Below are 8,146 nucleotides of genomic sequence, written 5' to 3'. Positions count from 1 at the left end.
TGTGACCAAATCCTGCATGCCCGAAGAGTACAAGCTAAAAAAGACCCCAGGAGAAACACCCCAAGACATATCCTAGTCAACATGATGAAACCCACAGATAGAGATAGAATACTGCAAGCAGCAAGATCAAAAAGGGAAATTACATTCCAGGGAGCATCCTTGAAATTTACAGCAGACCTGTCACCAGAAACACTCAAGGCCAGAAGGCAGTGGTAGGATATAGTAGCAAAACTCAATTAAATAAATGCTTTGCCAAGAGTACTGCACCAGCAAAACTCACTTTCAGGTTTGAAGGATGTATACACGGCTTCACAGATAAACAACAGCTCAAAAACTTTGCAGACTCAAAACCAGCCTTAAAATAAAAACTGAAAGATCTATCCTAAAGACAAGACAGAACAAAAATAACACACCAATCTTCTACACAAAGCTGGCAATAAATCCCAGGACAATTATTTCTCTCAATGTCAATAGACTAAATGCACTTGTTATGAGGCACAGAGTGGCGAAATGGATCAAAAAACTGAAGCCAACCTTCTGCTGTCTACAAGAAACACACCTGAATAGTCAGAATAAACATAGACTCAAAATCAAAGGCTGGAGGAAAATCATTCAAGCAAACAACACCCTTAAAAAAGCGGGGGTGGCCATACTAATATCAGATTACACAAACTTTATACTCAGAAAAGTTGTAAGGGACAAAGATGGATATTATGTAGTAATCAAGGGATTTGTACAGCAAGAAGAAATCACTCTCCTTACCATATATGCACCCAATGAGGGACCAGCAAAGTATTTAATACAATGTTGACAAATCTGAAGGAGGATATCAATAATAACACAATAATTGTGGGAGACCTCAACACAGGCTTGTCAACACTTGATAGGTCAACCAAATGTAAACCCAACAAAAATATACTAGACCTGAAAAGAGAAATGGAACAAAGAGGCCTAGTAGATATATATAGGGCACTCCATCCTCAGAAACCTGGATACACATTCTTTTCCAAAGTTAATGTTTCATTCACCAGGATAAACCATGTGCTGGCACATAAAACATACCTCCATAAAATCAAAAAGATAGAAATTTTGCAGGCTACCTTTGCTGACCACAAGGCTCTGAAGTTAGATGTGAACTACAAATGGACACAGAATAAAAAATTTACCACCTGGAAGTTAAACAGCCTCATACTGAATAACCAGTGGGTCCGAGATGAAATCAAGGAGGAAATCAAAAGGTTTCTGGAACCAAATGACAATAAAAACACAAACTATCAGAACTTATGGGACACAGCAAAAGCAGTACTGAAAGGAAAATTTATAGCTTTGCAAGCACACACCAGGAAGGAAGAAGGAGCTTACCTGAGTAGCTTAATGACGTAGCTAATAGAACTAGAAAGTGCTCAACAAAAGGATCCAAAAATAGGGAGACAGAAGGAAATAACAAAGCTAAGAGCAGAAATCAACAAAGTGGAAACCCAAAAAACAATCCAAAAGATCTACGAAAGTAGAAGTTGGTTCTTTGAAAAAATAAACAAGATTGATTGACCACTGACAAAACTCACAAAGTAAAAGAGAGAGAGAAACTTGATAATGCGTATTAGAAATGAAAAGAGGGACATCACTACAGACACTGCAGAGATTCAAAGGGTATTCAGAGAATACTTTGAGAAACTCTATGCCACTAAATATGAGAACCTGGACGAAATGGATAAATTTTTGAATTTATGGAAACTCTTGCGAGTGGGGCAAAAAGAGGCTCAGAGGAGCACGGCCGCTCCGCTTCGCTACGCGGCCGTGCACTCTTTCTAAGGAAAGAACTCCATTGCAACAAGAAGGAAAAATCACACTAAGAACGGCGCTATATCACAGAAGCAAACATTTCTCTCTGGACTGTCTTCTCTGTTGCATGCTCGGGCCTAAGATTTGACCCAGTGTGAGGCTTCATCCACGGAGGACTCCCCTCCCTTAGAGGCAAGTCAGCCCATCCAGAAAGGGAGGAGCCAGAGGAGTGTGCTGCCTACATCATATAGACAATGAATACCACTACAACACGTAGAAAAACCCACAATACAAGTGAGACAATGGGGAAACAACGCAGGCCAGCATCAGACATAGAGAATGAAGATGACAATTCTGAGGACCAGATAATGACTGAACAACTAATCAACCTCTCAGATAAGGACTTTAGACTAGCAATATGGAAGGTGCTCAACAGACTCCAAGAAACCATGGATCGAGTTGAACAGAACACTAATAAGAACCAAGAAAATATGAAGGCAGAAATGACAAAACTCCAAACTGAAATAACATGTCAACTAACAGGACTGAAAAAGTCAGTAAACGAAGTGAATGACAAAATGGATAAGCTCTGGGACAGGGTATCAGAAGCTGAGAATAGACTTGGTGCTGTGGAAGATGAGATACATAACAATTCAATACAGCAGGAGAGATTGGACAAAAATCTTAAAGCAAATGAGCAGACAATGGAAAAATTAGTCAAAGAATGGGAACAGACGAAAATAGAAGTCTATGATAAGATCAACAGAAACAACTTAAGAATCATTGGAGTCCCAGAGACCCAGGAAGAAAATTTCCAGGAAGAATCAATGGTCAAGAACATCATTAAAGAGAAACTTCCAGAGCTAAAGAATATATGTGATCAAATCCTGCATGCCCGAAGAGTACCAACCAAAAGAGACCCCAGAAAAACCACCCCAAGACACATCCTAGTCACAATGACAAATCCCACAGATAGAGACAGAATTCTGAAAACAACAAGATCAAAAGGGGAAATCATGTTCAAGCAAGCTTCCCTGAGATTTACAGTAGACCTGTCACCAGAAATGCTCAATGCCAGAAAGCAGTGGTGGGATATTGTGACAAGACTGAATGAAATGAATGCTTCACCCAGAATACTATACCAAGCAAAACTCACTTTCCGGTTTGATGGAAGAATACATGGTTTCACAGACAAAAAACAGCTCAGAAACTTCACAGACACAAAAACAGTCTTAAGAGAAAAACTGAAAGACCTAATCTAAGACAAGACTACCCAAAAGACACACAAAATTTTGAAATAAAGATGGCGATAAATCCCAGGACAATTCTTTCTCTCAACGTCAATGGACTAAATGCACCAGTTAAGAGACACAGAGTGGCTAAATGGATCAAAAAACTCAATCCAACCTTCTGCTGCCTCCAAGAAACGCACCTGAATAGTCAGAACAAACATAGACTCAAAATAAAAGGCTGGAGAAAAGTTATCCAAGCAAACAACACCCATAAAAAAGCTGGAGTGGCCATACTAATATCAGATAATGCAAACTTTATACTCAGGAAGGTTGTAAGGGACAAAGACGGACATTTTATATTAATCAAGGGGTACGTAGAGCAGGAAGAATTCACTCTCCTAAACATATATGCACCGAATGAGGGGCCAGCAAAATATTTATTACAACTGTTGACAAATCTGAAAAATAATATCAACAACAACACAATAATTGTGGGGGACCTTAACACGGCTTTGTCAACAATGGACAGTTCAACCAGACTGAAACCCAACAAGAATATACTAGACCTGAGGAGAGAAATGGAAGAAAGAGGCCTAGTGGATATATATAGGACTCTCCATCCCCAGAAACCTGGATACACATTCTTCTCCAATGTACATGGGACATTCTCCAGGATAGACTACATGCTGGCACATAAAACATACCTCCATAAGATCAAGAGGATAGAAATTTTGCAGACTACCTTCGCTGACCACAAGGCTCTGAAATTATTTGTGAACTCCAAAGGGACTCAGAAGAAACACTCTAACACCTGGAAGTTAAACAGCCTCATGCTCAATAACCAGTGGGTCCGAGATGAAATCAAGGAGGAAATAAAAAGGTTCCTGGAAACAAATGACAATAGAGACACAAACTCTCAGAACTTATGGGACACAGCAAAAGCAGTACTGAGAGGAAAATATATAGCTTTGCAAGCACACATCAGGAAGGAAGAAGGAGCTTACCTGAGTAGCTTAATGACACAGCTAATAGAACTAGAAAATGCTCAACAAAAGGACCCAAGAATAGGAAGACAGAAGGAAATAACAAAGCTGAGAGCAGAAATCAACGAAGTGGAAACTCAAAAAAAAATCCGAAAGATCAACGAAAGCAGAAGTTGGTTCTTTGAAAAAATAAACAAGATTGATAGACCACTGGCAAACCTAACAAAGAAAGAGAGAGAGAGAAACTTGATAACTCGTATCAGGAATGAAAAAGGAGAGATCACTACTGATATGACAGAGATTCAAAGGGTAATCAGAAACTACTTTGAAAAACTCTACGCCACTAAAAATGAGAACCTGGAAGAAATGGATAAATTCTTGGACTCTTATAATCTTCCACGGTTGAAGGAAGAGGATGTAGCATATCTAAACACCCCCATCACCATTGATGAAATTAAAACAGTAATCAAATGTCTGCCGAAAAACAAAAGCCCAGGTCCAGATGGATTCACTAATGAATTCTATCAAACTTTCCAAGAGGAACTACTGCCAATCTTGGCAAGACTCTTTCATGAAATTGAACAAACAGAAACACTTCCAAATAGCTTTTATGAAGCCAACATCACCTTGATACCTAAACCAGACAGAGACGCTACCAAAAAAGAAAATTACAGACCAATATCACTGATGAATGCAGATGCAAAGATCCTCAACAAAATCCTGGCAAATAGGATTCAATGCCTCGTTAAGAAGATCATCCACTACGATCAAGTAGGTTTCATCCCAGGAATGCAAGGCTAGTTTAACATCCGTAAATCTATCAACATAAAACACAACATCAATAACAAGAAAAATAAAAACCACATGATCATATCAATAGATGCAGAGAAAGCATTTGATAAGGTCCAACACCCATTCTTGATCAAAACTCTCAGCAAGATGGGAATGGAGGGAACCTTTCTCAATATAGTGAAGGCCATCTACCACAAGCCAGTGGCAAATATTATCCTCAATGGAGAAAAACTAAAAGCCTTCCCTCTAAATTCTGGCACAAGACAAGGCTGTCCTCTCTCACCACTCCTATTCAACATAGCACTGGAAGTACTTGCTATAGCGATTAGGCAAGAAAAGGATATCAAGTGAATCCAGATAGGAAAGGAAGAAGTCAAGCTCTCACTGTTTGCAGATGACATGATACTCTACTTAGAAAACCCTAAAGACTCTATCAAAAAGCTTCTAGAAACAATAGACTCGTATAGCAAGGTGGCAGGCTACAAAATTAACACACAAAAATCAATGGCCTTTCTATATACCAATAGTAATAAGGATGAAATGGACATTAAGAAAACAACCCCATTCACAATAGTACCACACAAACTCAAATATCTTGGAATCAACTTGACTAAATATGTGAAGGACCTATACAAAGAAAACTATAAAACTCTGCTCCAAGAAATAAGAGAGGACACACGGAAATGGAAACACATACCCTGCTCATGGATTGGCAGGATTAACATCATCAAAATGTCAATACTCCCCAAGGCATTATACAGATTTAATGCCATCCCTCTAAAGATACCCATGACATTCTTCAAAGAAGTGGATCAGACACTTTTGTAATTCATTTGGAACAATAAACACCCTCGAATAGCTAAAGCAATCATTGGGAAAAAGAATATGGGATGAATTACTTTTCCCAACTTTAAACTGTACTACAAAGCAACAATTATCAAAACAGCATGGTATTGGAATAAGGATAGGTCCTCAGATCTGTGGAATAGGCTTGAATACTCAGAAAATGTTCCCCAGACATACAACCATCTAATTTTTAATAAAGGAGCAGGAAATCCTAAATGGAGCAGGGAAAGCCTCTTCAACAAGTGGTGTTGGCACAATTGGATAGCCACTTGCAAAAAATTAAACTTAGACCCCCAGCTAACATCATGTACAAAGGTAAAATCCAAATGGATTAAAGACCTCGATATCAGCCCCAAAACCATAAGATATATAGAACAGCACATAGGCAAAACACTCCAGGACATTACTGGCATCTTCAAGGAGGAAACTGCACTCTCCAAGCAAGTGAAAGCAGAGATTAACAGATGGGAATATATTAAGCTGAGAAGCTTCTGCACCTCAAAGGAAATAGTGCCCAGGATACAAGAGCCACCCACTGAGTGGGAGAAACTATTCACCCAATACCCATCAGATAAGGGGCTAATCTCCAAAATATACAAGGCACTGACAGAACTTTACAAGAAAAAAACATCTAACCCCATCAAAAAATGGGGAGAAGAAATGAACAGACACTTTGACAAAGAAGAAATACGCATGGCCAAAAGACACATGAAAAAATGTTCCACATCACTAATCATCAGGGAGATGCAAATCAAAACAACGATGAGATACCACCTCACACCCCAGAGAATGGCACACATCACAAAGAATGAGAATAAACAGTGTTGGCGGGGATGTGGAGAGAAAGGAACTCTTATCCACTGCTGGTGGGAATGCTGTCTAGTTCAACCTTTATGGAAAGCGATATGGAGATTCCTCCAAAAACTCGAAATCGAGCTCCCATACGATCCAGCTATACCACTCCTAGGAATATACCCTAGGAACACAAAAATACAATACAAAAACCCCTTCCTTACACCTATATTCATTGCAGCTCTATTTACCCTAGCAAGACTCTGGAAACAACCAAGATGCCCTTCAACAGACGAATGGCTAAAGAAACTGTGGTACATATACACAATGGAATATTATGCAGCTGTCAGGAGAGATGAAGTCATGAAATTTTCCTATACATGGATGTACATGGAATCTATTATGCTGAGTGAAATAAGTCAGAGAGAGAGAGAAAAATGCAGAATGGTCTCACTCATCTATGGGTTTTAAGAAAAATGAAAGACACCCTTGTAATAATAATTTTCAGACACAAAAGAGAAAAGAGCTGGAAGTTCCAGCTCACCTCAGGAAGCTCACCACAAAGAGTGATGAGTTTAGTTAGAGAAATAACTACATTTTGAACTGTCCTAATATTGAGAATGTATGAGGGAAATGTAGAGCCTGTTTAGGGTACAGGCGGGGGTTGGGGGGGGGAGGAGGGAGATTTGGGACTTGGGTGATGGGAATGTTGCACTGGTGATGGGTGGTGTTCCTTTTATGACTGAAACCCAAACACAATCATGTATGTAATCAAGGTGTTTAAATAAAAAAAATTAAAAAAAAATTTTGAATTTATATAACTTCCACGGTTAAATAAAGAAGATGTAGCATATCTAAACACCCCCATCTCTGTTGAGGAAATTAAAACTGTAATCAAAAATTTGCCCAAAAACAAAAGCCCAGGCCCTGATGGATTCACAAATGAATTCTTTCAAACCTTTCCAGAGGAACTACTACCAAACCTGGCCAGGCTCTTTCATGAAATCGAAAAAACAGGAACACTTCCAAATAGCTTTTAAGAAGCCAACATCAGCTTTATACCAAAACCTGATAGAGATGCTGCCAAAAAAGAAGATTACAGACCAATATCCCTGATGAACACAGATGCAAAGATCCTCAACAAAATCCTGGCGAACAGGATCCAGTTCCTCATCAAGAAGATCATTCACTTTGATCAAGTAGGTTTCATCCCAGGAATGCAAGGCTGGTTTAACATCCGTAAATCTATCAACATAATACACAGCATAAACAACAAGAATAATAAAAATCACATGATCATATCAATAGATGCAGAAAAAGCATTTGATAAGGTTCAACACCCATTCTTGATGAAAACTCTCAGCAAGATAGGAATAAAAAGAACCTTTTTCAATATAGTCAAAGCCATCTACCAGAAGCCAGTGGCAAATATTATCCTCAATGAAGAAAAACTAAAATCCTTCCCTCTAAATTCTGGTACAAGACAAGGCTGTCCTCTCTCACCACTCCTATTCAACATAGTACTGGAAGTACTTGCTATAGAGATTAGGAAAGAAAAAGATATCAATGGATCCAGATAGAAAAGGAAGAAGTCAAGCTCTCACTGTTTGCAGATGACATGATACTCTACTTAGAAAACCCTAAAGACTACTAAAAAGCTTCTAGAAATAATAGATTCATATAGCAAAGTGGCAGGCTACAAAATTAACACAGAAAAAA

Source organism: Suncus etruscus, chromosome 7 (assembly GCF_024139225.1).
Source record: "Suncus etruscus isolate mSunEtr1 chromosome 7, mSunEtr1.pri.cur, whole genome shotgun sequence".
NCBI classification, from domain to species: Eukaryota; Metazoa; Chordata; class Mammalia; order Eulipotyphla; family Soricidae; genus Suncus; species Suncus etruscus.
This window is presented reverse-complemented; position numbering follows the sequence as displayed.